The following is a 12,707-nucleotide window of genomic DNA, read 5'->3' on the forward strand; positions in this document are numbered from 1 at the left end:
TGCCCGAGTTTAGGGGAAACTAACAATTGACTCTGTGTTTAAGCTTTTGGTGGTGGGTAAACCTAATAATTAGTTATTAAAACTTTGGTTTTATTTTATTTGATCCTAAAATCATTGCAACAGTTTGAGTGCCTGTTATCAGCAATATCTTCAACCCTCTGCATACTGCTATACACACTTGCATATTTCTAGCACAATTCTGCATAATAACACACACACGCACACACACACACAGCCAAGCTGGGCAACTGCATTAAAGTGATCCATCTCTTGCCAGTCCATATTCTTCTTTGCAAAATGCCAAATACTTGTTCAATGATCACTTCAAATCGACATTAGGGCTGCAACAACTAATCGACATAATCGATTATAATCGATTATTGAAAAAGTTGTCAACTTACATAGTGCCAATATGGGGTAAATTGACACAGTTGGAGGAGAGCTACTGTCTTGGTTGTGGTCACTAACTTGCGCTTTGTAAAAGTTGCCCATACACCTTTGCGATTATCGTTCAATTCCCGAACAACGATAAATCGGCCAGTTGAAGGGAAGTCAACAATCACAATTACTGTACTACTTGTCCCACTGCATGGGTTAATAATAATTGTCCCTGGAGTTGTTCTTTAAGAAGGTGGACACTAAACACTTGAACAAGGCACATAGCGAAACACACAGTCAAAACATAAAAGTAGACAATTCTGCTTTCTAAAGGATTGGTACCTCTGTTACCACTCTTATGAAAGATGTCCCTCTGAGTGTTACTCTGCAGGGGAATTACTAAAGGCCGATATCGAGCCAGAACAAGATATGTGTACTATCTGTATGTAAAAATATATTTAATGATTTGTTTTTTATATATATGCATATTAAATGATTATCTGCTTGAAGATAGATAGATAGACTTGAAGGTACATAGACTTTTAAGGCAGAAACATTGCATACCATCTTAGCTAGAAGATTGCTGAAATGATTACACATACATGGCAAGCTTTGTTTTCAGTCGTATGTTTGGATAACATAATGGGAATCAAATCTCAAAATCAGAAAACGTTTCACGCAGCTCATCCTGAAATGTGAGGTTTTGTACACACTGGGGAAATAAGTAGTGTAAACATAATCTGCCATCAGTAGTCTTGAAAGTGCATCATTCTTGGCATTAATGTGCTTATAGTCTACTAGAAAAGCACAGAACCTACAGCTGATCACATGACAACTGCTGGTACTAAATTTCCAAATCCTATAACCCGTCTACCCAACTGACAAAGGCTGCATAATTCACTCACTGCCTGCAGTCATTCTGCTGAGCCAGCACATCCAATGCGTTCTGCATTCATTCTACCTGTTCCAGCATCTGGTACCATACATCTTCTTATGGTGATGAGTTTTCAAACCTGACTTGATATATTCCCAAGTTGCTGCAAGCTTTAATGCTCATTAACTATTTAAGAATGAAGACCAAATATGCACATTGCCTTCACACTCCTCTAAGAGAGAACATTCACTGATTGACATGCTACAAATAGGCCATGCGGAGTTAACATCAGAGTGATGAGTGCTCCAGGGAGTCACAAGCACCCATCCTGCATGGAGATTGTCGAACATGCTAGAAAAAGCACTGACCGAGCCTACATCATGCACCAATCAGGGTGATGACCTTCAAACAAAATCTCTATAAAAAGGAACACATTTTCTAATGTTTTTTGCTCGTGTCCTAATGTACAAGTATGCACAGCACACTTACCTTAAAATGGTGCCCTTCTATATCTCGGTCGGATCAATCTTCGGCCCTTAGCTCTGTCCCCCTGCCACGGGTACTTACGGGTTCTTGGAAACCCTCTTCGGCTATTGGGAGGTCACTGATGAAGTAACTTCTGCGCATGCAGGAGTTAGTCACATCTTCCCCAGCAACCGGCCCGTTCACGGCATCTTAAGAGTTTAATGGGCTGAAAGTATACACTGCACATGTCTGTGAAGGTTCTCATTCATCCAAGTCATGGTATATCTGTAAAAAAAATAAGTCAAGGCAACTGGACTTGCTGTATTTTTCTTGGAAGACGTTTCACTGGCCATTCAACCAGCTTCATCAGTTCAGAATGACTTTCATTGCAATGGCTTTCAATGAAACTAATTCTAAATTGAGAAAGCTGGTTGGATGTCCAGTGAAAACGTCTTCCAAGAAAAAAAACCAGCAAGTCCAGTTGCCTTGACTTATTTTTTACAGATCTACACTGCACAGTACACGGGACACAACAAAAATGTTGGGGGAGAGGCGATTATTTTTTTTGGCAGAGGTCACTTTGCATGTCTCTTCTGCCGAAAATCCCTACCTCCCAGCAATTTTTTAAATTTTCCCCTTTTACTGCCACGTTAATGATTACAATGTATAAATTCATGGAGGGGGATTTATCAAAAGTGGAGTGGTTGTGCATGGCAACGAATCAGTTCATATCTTTCAATTCAAAGCTTAACTGAACGAACTTAAACCAGAAGCTGATTGGTTGCCCTGGGTTACTGCTCAAGAGTCCGTTTGCTTCAGTTTTGATCATTTTCTCCCCCGATATCTTTACTGTAGAACACAGTTCTGCAGTTGTGAAGTACGCACACCTAATATACTCCAACCCATAAATCTATATGTTACCTAGGAAACCTCCATGGCAACAAACAATGAAGAAAAACAATCATGTCTGTATAATTACCCAATAATTCGGTCTGGGTAGAAAATTACTATATAAAGAAGTGAATCAAATAAATCTTAAAAATTACAAAAAGTTAAAAAAAAGTGCCAACATAAGCAAATTTCATATAATCAAAAATTGTAGTGAGAATAACCCAAACAGAAGAAGACCTTAAAAACAGTAGCATACAAAGTTGCATCAGTTCTATTATCTCATACATACAACCAAAGTATGTCAGAATACCCGAACAGAGTTGGCAGCTCTGTTTGTTTGAACATTTTCTGACCAGCTGATCGAAGGATGCTGGCCAAAAAAGGGTGCCAACAGCGGTACCCACAGTGCAAATTTTGAAGAACCTAGCCTAAATGAAGAACCGGACGCAATTTGCATATAGTGTGGCCAGCTCTAGTGCGACTCACAGGATAGGCACTCATGTACTAGGTGGTAAAAGAGAAGCACTGGTGATTCTTGCACTAAACCACTTGAGCTACAGCCAGAAAGAGAGGGAAAGAGAGAAAAAGAGGGGGGAAGAGAAGCAGGAAATAAGAGCGAGGGGAAGGGAGTAGGGTGGGGTATGGCTGGGGAGGAAACGTCCATGCAGACCAGATCTGAGTGTTCCTGTATGGGAGCATTGTCTGAATGAAGTTTGATGGAAGCTTACATGTCCCCTGGGGAGCCCACATAACGTAAAATTTTGCCAGTGTCCTTCAGTTGCACTGTTCTTTTCTAGTTAACCATGGTCCATGTGATGCAGTGCTTCATCTTGTGAAAGTTAGGGCTGGGTGATATCCAAGCCTTCACCATAACCTGTTTTGTGGCTGTCAAGACACAAATTATGAGCTTAAATTGGTTGAAGGTAATCTTCTCCATTTTTTCAATGACCAGTAGGTCTTTAGGTATTGGTTTACAAAGGAAGACAGCAAATAACTGGAAAACCCAAGACCAGAGTTCAGGAAACAGCTGGACACTGCCACCACATATGTACAGTAGGTAAGTGCCCTACTCTGAACTGCCACAGAAAGACAGAAATTGGGTACATAGTTGGCCATTCAAGCAGGGATCAAATATTATCTAGAAATTAGTTAAAAGTTTGGATCTAATGTATTAACATTCGCAGAGCAGGACTTAGGAGGTCAGCCACCAATATTCACACAGCTGAATATAGTGGTCAGCCACCATTATGTCCTTTTATTAACGTGGTACTCAAAACTGGATCCCATATTCTAGATGTGGTCTTGCAAGTGATTTATATAAAAGAATTGATACAGATTATCATATCTAGAAACTTGACATTTTCTTTTTTTTCTCCCAAGAGAAAATAGATTATAAGCCATCTATCATCAGTGTATCCAGTCAATCCTGTCTAGCTATTAATCACCAGGGGGAGGCTACTTATAGCAGGCCTCAGCCAATTACTATGTCTAAGCCACGGGTGGATAAATAATAATTTGGAATTCAAAAGCCAGCAGGATTTCTTTTAAGAACCAGATCCACTGACAACAACTTGAGAAAACAAATGTTAGGCACCAGCTGTAATTTTTAGGGAGTACTGGTGACCTGGCTCTTGGAAATTGCCCAACCCTGGTCTACGGGAGCCTTTAAAAACAGGCGATTACCCTAATTTAGAAGGTTTGCATACAACAGACGTCATTCCTGTTCAACAATTTTACACTGTAATTGTTTATTCAACAAATACCTACAAGTAAAACAGACCATACAGAAAATGAATGAGAACATTACAATCCTCCTACTGCTGCCCTTTGCTCAGTGCTCCATGTCAACATCACTTCACACAGGGTTGCTTAGGAAACAAATGAGTAAATCCTAGATGCCTCGATTACTTGTGTTCCTGTAACAACCCAAAGTCAAGTCAGAAGACATCAGTAATGAAGTGTAAATAATGTCTGACACATATAGCAGGAAGTGTAAAATATACAAAATAGGTCATGTTAATAAATGCTGCAGCTCAAAATGGAAAGTGGCGTCATGCTCCTCAATGCAATACATGCACAAGCAAGTAAGTGAATTTATGGTCATGTTATTTTGCAGGAAACGTTTATTATTAGGTGCAAAATGTTCAGACTGATGTAAAGGAACAAATAGAGAAACAAAAATTGAGCATTTTTTAAATATTATTTTGGAAAAAAATGAAATCCAGTGAATGAAAGGGGTGGGCTAGGGTCAGAGAAGAGCTAGACAGGCTGGGGGGAAAAGAGTAAGATAATGCAGGAAGTCCTCCAGCCAGGAAACGCGGTGGGATCCTTCTGACTGCCATTTCTAATGCATTCTGTGAGAAGCTTACAGTGTTCAGTGAAATCAGAGTAAGCATTTTCAGTACAGATCAGGAGGCTGCACAACTATGAAAGGCTAGATTTCAGCTTTAAACCAAGAGATGGTGTGAGATATGTCCATCGCCCCCATCACTCGATACACCTCGCCCCCAGGGCCTGCCACAACCTTGACAATGATATACAGATGCAGAGTGAGGTTTTCTTACTTTAATAGGTAGAAGATTGATTTCAAATGGGATGACATCTGCGTGGCAATCGCTAAAGAAAAAAACACATGTACCTTTTTTTTCGCGACACGACGCGATCATGTTCACTTGCACGGGCAGAATCGCGGCGGGAAACCATGTGAACCGCCGCGACTGGGGTGTCATTAGAAAATAATGGTACCCACAGGGCGAATCTGTGACTGTGCGGTTTTGTACACGTTTGGCGTGCTGTCAGGAGTCGCCCAGGTGTGAACCTAGCCTAAGTGTGTGTGGAGGGGGGCGGGTTTCTTAGTCGACCTCATCGTACTGGGTCTGCTTATGCCATTGTGTCACTCAAACACCCCACCCCATAGAAGCCATGGTTTCAATACACTGAAGACAGAAAACTAGCCGGAAAAATGTATGCATCTTGGAATAAATGGCTCAATAACATTTGGCTCTATCTGCAGTACAAACCAGCATTTCGGCATGCACAGTTGGCCCAGGAACAAATGATTTGCATTGCTCCACCCATGAGGTTAAAATAAGCAATGGGTCACTTAATTTTTTATTTTTTTGGGAATCTGATGAAAATGAGACCTGCAAGATAACTTGTGTATGAGCCCCCATTCACACTGAATATTTTTTCTGCATTATTCAGGCCTGAGCGTGTTTTACCCAATGTAAAGCAAGGAGGAGGAGATGGTTGTTAGGCAAGAACTATGCGTGTTTTTCCAGTCACTCCCATTAAAGTCTATGGGGTTAAAAAAGTGCAATACTACTTGTAAAAAAAAAAGCTCATGCACTTTATCGAGTTAAAAACAACCCATTGATCAGGTGTAAATAGATACCACCAAAATAATAGGCTTCCTTATGTTGAGCATTGTCATACTTTGGGAAACAGACAACAAAATGCTCAGGCGAGAATGAGGGCTACAGAAGGCTCTACTGTATACAGAGAGATGAGAAAACCAATAATTAAGACAGATAAATGCAGCAAATCATTCATTTTTCTTTTACTGTCATGTGTAAGTGCAGATATTCCAATTTACAGACCATACAATTATTGACTCTACCCTACTAGATGGATTGGACTATTTACAGAGCTTGGACAACTAGAATATATATGCACATAAAATCAGGCAAACATTTGTGGTTCAAAGGAAAATGAAAATTCACAACATTTGTTTATCTCCACTTTCAACGAGGGAGGGACACTAATGCGGTATACAATGGCCTTTGGGAGATGCAAACACTTCCATGCCACCACGCAAAAGGGATTGCCAGCAGAGAACTGGAGACACCATTTATTTAACTTCTTCCCCCTTTCCTATTGAAGTTTAGGAATATAAAAGGTTAATAACTGCAGAGAAGTGGGCGAGGGAGCAGGAGAAAAAAGGATGGTTGCTACACTTGAATGTTAAACAGGAGGTACAATGGAATAATAACTTCAAAGCAGACACCAAGCAGTGCGATAACAAAATCCTTTAACATGGGGGATAGTAGCTGCTTCTATTAATTACTATTACTAGACAGCTATTTGCAGACAAACTATCCACAAGCTAAGAATGCATAATATGGTAGCTGGATGACTGTACTAGTCCGACTAGTTCTTAAGCAACAAAGATATCACTTCAAACTATTTACTTTTAAGAATTTAGCCTATAGCAGAGCTTGCGACACAGCAAACATCAGATATTCCACAATAAAACCATGTCTATATTTAGTGTTAGTAATTTGTGGTGATTTATACATTTAACTCAAGCTAATCAAGCAGGGGGAGAAGGGTCTCATATGGTCAGGGCGTGAAAAATTTTAGGGTGTCTCACCAGTCAGTCAAAACCGGACTATAGCCATGCAATTTATGTTAAAAAATTTTAGGCACACAGAGCTTTCTTTTGGTGGTAATTATTCACCACTGGGGTGGGTGGGGTTATTTTTTACTATACAATGAAAAAAGTACTGTTAATTTCGAGAACATTATTTTAAAAACATTTATTCTTAGCCATTTGTTTTATTGGTGATTAATGGCCCCCAAAACTATTGCTCTCACTCAGACGTTCGCAGCGATATGTGTGGCACAATCGTCGTTTTCGTACGTAGGCGCACCCGACACATGTTTGCGATATATGTGGGGGGCAGGGGACTTTTTTTTTTTTGCTTCTTTAAATTTGTGCATTTTTTATTTTTACACTTAACTTTATTGCCATCACATGGGGGGGGCTAAGAAGCTCCCTAGGTGATAGCCAACGTACATGACAGGTCCTCTTTATGGAGACATTAGGGGTCTCCAAGACCCCTAATGTCACCTAGGGACCCCCAGAGAAGCGGATGAAGCAGAGATCTGCTTCACCAGCTTCTGAAGCTGGAGAGTGACAGCTGAATGTGGAAGTGATGTAATATACAGAGGAGATCAGAGGGATATCGGGTACCAATCTCCTTTTGATCTCCTGTCAAAGCGCTGCCGTGCCAGTACCGGGCACAGCAGATCTTGGGATCGGCAGTGACAGCTGCTGCTAATACAAGCGGTCGGGCGTCTATTGAGACCCCCGATCGCTTGAATGTAAAGCTCCCGGCCGTTTAATTTCATCGGCTGGCTGGGAAACTACTCGTCAGACTCCAGCGTCCTCTCGTCACAGACTAGAGGACGAGCGGATTTTTCAAGCCCTGCATATGGTAATTATAATAACCAATTTTTAATATCGCTAAATTTGCAGCTTATACCAAAATAATACTTGGTGATCCTGCTATGGAGGTTGTTCTCGGATACCTCTCGTTAAAGGATGACAACGTTCTGCTTCTGTCCCCTGATTTTGCTTCTGCATTGTTACCCTGTCAACTAGGCTGCCTACTATCTGGTTCTGAAGATGAGCTGATTTGCATATTTGAAGCTCTTCCAGCTTTAGAAACTGAGAAATATATTTTTTTAAAAGGTGTTATATTCAGAGATCAAAATTACTCTGCCATTAGAAACTATAGAAACGCCGGCAGTGGTAGGAGCAATATCAATGATGACAACTCAGAGAGGTTATAAAGAAAATCTCTCACAGGTCACTGTTTATAGAGAAAAAATCTTTTTAAATAAACATATCGTGAGGAAAATAATGATTTGATCCCCTGCAGATTATGTACGTTTGCCCACTTACAAAGAAATGAAAGGTCTATAATTTTTAGCATAGGTGTATGAATATCAACCAAAAATCCAGAAAGAACACATGATACAAATGTTACAAATGGAGTGTGTTGGAATGAATTAAATTTGTATAATGTAGGACACAGTGCAAATTCTTTCAACAAAAATCTGCAAAACAACCCCATTAGCCTTGAGTCAGAAACGATGTTATTACACAGTGACCAGACACATGGAAGATTTGTAACTGAACTTGTATCTTTGGAGGACGCCAGTACTTCCGCTTGCCAATAACATTTCAAACATCCAAAAACAGGAAGAGCTTCCTCTGGCTAGACGTTTTCTAATTACTTCATTGATATTCTCAGATCAGATCCCTTACTGTTTATTCATCTTGTTCTTGCATGTTTACAGCCCTCAGTCAACTAGAAATACCCTGCAAATAGGTGCATATAAAGAGGAACTGTAAGATTTTTCTAATTAACCGTTGCAGTGGGGCTACCCCTGCACTGCAAGGGTTAAGTGCTTGTTTTGGTTTAGGGACAAAGAAAATATACTTACCTGATCCTCGGTCTCACCTGGATGATAGACTTGTCCACACAGCCTCTTCCCCCCACCTCCCCCCCCCCCCCCCCCGGGCTCCAGCGGTCCAAGGACCTGTGACATCTTCACATCTAATGCAGGTCCATTAGACGTAAGGATGCCAAGGGACATAGTGGTGGGGGGGGAGAGAGAGGTGAGGGCTGACTGCCACAGGACTGAATACAGGTCATGTATTAAAGCAGGATTCCAGGCAAATTAAATTGTAACCCCTGCAGTAGGGCTACCCCTTCACTGCAAGGGTTAAGTGCTTGTTTTGCTAAAAAAGAAAAAAGTTACACTCCCCTGAACTGCGATCCCAGCTAGCTCCTACACCGCTCCGTCCAGCCTGTCCTGTTCTACACTCCAGCCATGGTATGTCCCTTGGTGTCCTCATGTTCTATACAATGACTAGAACGTGATGACTTGCAGGACATTAGGCCGCTGGAGCAGAGACTGAGAAAGACAGAAGGGACCAGTCTATGTGCAAGCTGTCTCCGAAGATCGGGCGAGTATAACTTTGTTATTTTCCTCCCTAGACCAAAATGATTACTTAACCATTGCCCCGCTGCAAGGGTTGAGATTTGATTTGCCCGGAGTTCTGCTTTAAATCCAGAAAAAAAAAAATCAATCAATTTGAAAATGTAATGTTTAAATACTTACAAATAAAGCTGCCCACACACCTTACAATTTATCTGCAGATTTTCTATGGTCAGATGGAAAAGATGCAACAGATTCCTCCATCTATGCTAAACTGTGTGGATGGAGTAATCTCCACCTGGCCCAATCTGTTGCACTTTTTCCATCTGACCACAGAAAATCTGCAGATAATTGTAAGGTGTGTGGGCACCTTCAACAAGCACACTTGAAATGTAAGGCCTGCTGAATGGATTTCCCTACTGCTCTGTGTGCCATTACTGGCAGGTCTTATAGAGTTATACAAAAATATATTAAAACCATAAGTGGATGGCATTTGTACAGACAGGGTCTCCTGGAAACCAAATCAGCATCTTCCTCTACCTAACTAGCACATTACTTCAAATGTCCCCCGTTAAGATGTATATGTATGTATATACACTGAGTGGCCAGATTATTATGACCACCTAACGTTTGTAGGCAAATAGATAGCTACTAATCTTCTGGGAAGGCATCCACAAGGTTTAGCGTTGTGTGTCTATAGGAATGTTTGACCATTCTTCCAGAAGCGTATTTCCGAGGTCAGATACTGATGTTGACGAGAAGGCCTGGCTCGCAGTCTCCGCTCTTATTCATCCCAAAGGTGTTCTATCGGATTGAGGTCAGGACAGTCAAGTTCCTCCATCCCAAACTCGCTCATCCATGTCTTTATGGACCTTGCTTTGTACACTAGTGCACAGCCATGTTGGAACAGGAAGGGGTCGGTATACTGAACTTATGGTGACTGGAGTACGCTAGTTTGTGTCCTCCCGTTACCCTAAGGAGAACTATGGGGAAAAGCCTTAAACCCATAGTTCTCCTTTAAGGGTAGTTCACACCAGAAACTGCATCACAACTGTGTGCATCTGTGCAGTTGCATTGTGATCCGTTTTGACGCGTTTGTGATGCATTTTGGTGCGTTTTCTTTTATTCTGCATACTCTTTAGTACATGGGTGGTATACAACTATCTAGCTGAACTGTATATAAAAACAACAAAGTTGCTGAGAAAGAGAATTCACCATTTTTCTTTTTGCACCCTGTTCAGACCAGAAAAATCAGGGTATTATTTGGCAGTCATCTCCCTCCACTTTCCCATCTTCTGCCGATTGTTTTTGTAGTTGAGATGCTTAGGATCATAGAGGAGTGGACATTCCTCCACATTTTATGAAGATATCAGCATCCACATCGGCCATGGCTCCAATATCTCTTCTACCTAAAAGAGGAAGTCTTTGGATGATTGCACAATCAATCCTTTTTTTTTGGATGCGTTCCGTTGCGTGTTGATGCATTCCGGTGCGATCAGATGTAGCTAAAAAATAGGACGAGTAGTACATTTTCTGACTGCATCTGAACGGACTGCAATGGTGTGAATGCAGCACAAGAAAGCCCATAGGGAAGTATTGTGATGTATTTTGGCTGCCGCAGCCAAACTGAACGGACTGCATCTGGTGTGAACTAACCCTAAAAGGATAAGTTAACCTTTCGCAAAAAAAAAGAAATGCATAATATACACACAAAAAAAAAAATGCTTTTCTTTAATATTTGCATTCAAGCCTGGAAAGCATTGCAATTGCGATCACTCGATCACAGCTGCAAAGCTCTGGCAGAGCTCATACTGCGGTACAGAGTTTTAGTTAGGAGAGATGGGGGACGGACGGCTTCAAACTGCATGAAATCGCCTCATACGGCGTCCTGCTGTCCTCATTCTAGATAGAGCTGCCCATATTCCAGCATCTACCTAGATCAGGTGTAGCAAACCTCTGGCCCTCCAGCTGTAGTGAAACTACAAATCCCTTGATGCATCTCTCTTCGGGAGTCATGTCAGTGAGAATCTTGCAATGCCTCATGGGATTTGTAGTCCCACCACAGCTGGAGGGTCGGAGGTTTGCTACCCCTGACCTAGAGTGAGGACGGCTGGACGCCATATGATTTAATGCAGGTGCTAGGCTTTAGCCACCTAGGGCTCACAGCCTGCCGAACGCCCCCGACAGTTCGTGTGAACTCTTGCTCGACTCAAACATGGAGCATATCCTTATTGGTATACAGTGCAGAGGACAATTGCAAACAAGGACATCAGGTTGTTTTTGAAGACTATCAGCTTCTACAAACAAGTAGGGCAGGTTTCCAGACCAGGATGCTGTTAAAGTCTCCAGTTGAGAATCGTGACTGTAGCATTCCTCAACTTAAAAACAGAACATTACGAGCCAAATTAGACTGGTCTATAATTCTTTTGTACAGAAGTCGTTCACAATGACACCCTCAACCTGACAGATGACACTATGTACAGGTTGGGACAGGAAACAGACGCTTTAGAAGGCTCTACACTGGAAGGGAATTATGAATCATTTTCCACAATGATATCCTCAACCAGACACAAAACCTAGGGAATACTTGTGTCAGTTTAGATCCACCCAACATATATCTATGATTAGACTATATAAAAAATCAACATAGATGCACTATAAATGTTATCCTGAAATGTAACAAATCTGCACAAATCTGCTATAGGCACTCAGAACCTGACAAACACTTGTCACTTGTCATCTGTCACTCCCAAATTAAACTATTCAGGAGTACAGATGGTCTATTTCTATTCATGGTTGCAAAGTCTGTTAAGATTACTTGATCCTAAACCTGCAGCAATTCATTTAATCAATAGAAAGGTATGCCGGAGATTAAGTCCCATAGGGTGTAATCAGTATGTGCATAAAGGATGGAGCGTAAAAGCCTTTGACCCAGTTTCAACCATGTGACCTCTGTGAATACAAGGAAACACTTCCTCAATAATAGGGGCCCCGACTACACACAAATTTGTAAGACCGAGCAACCACATTTCTTTGTCTACTGGACAGCCAAGACATTGTCTGCCAAACATTTATTAATGACTAACTTTTGTCTGATGTCTGGAGACAACAGCAACAGCTACCACACATTAACCATTACAGGCTGGTTCTTGAGAAAAACATCCTGAAAGGCGTCTCCATATGCGTCCCTGCAGTCTCACAATCAACTTGACAGCTGAAGTCCCAGCCAGTGAGAAGGAGTCAATCGGTACATCGGCTTCAGTGATTAATGCAACAGCCAACTGCAGTGTTCATTCAGTGAAATGTTGGATCAGATTTGCAAAGTTACCCTGTTTAATTGTTACCGTTACTCTATTATTATTATTAT

The 12,707-nt window shown here is 41.3% G+C and overlaps 1 protein-coding gene across 1 annotated transcript in view; it reads right to left on the bottom strand.

Moving 5' to 3' along the window:
* ATP2C1 (ATPase secretory pathway Ca2+ transporting 1) overlaps nucleotides 1-12,707 on the bottom strand; it is an 85,249-nt gene that overhangs the window by 62,550 nt on the left and 9,992 nt on the right. The window lies entirely within an intron of this gene.

Source organism: Nanorana parkeri, unplaced genomic scaffold, assembly GCF_000935625.1.
Source record: "Nanorana parkeri isolate BGI_ZX_2015 unplaced genomic scaffold, ASM93562v1 scaffold1008, whole genome shotgun sequence".
In the NCBI taxonomy this organism is placed as follows: Eukaryota; Metazoa; Chordata; class Amphibia; order Anura; family Dicroglossidae; genus Nanorana; species Nanorana parkeri.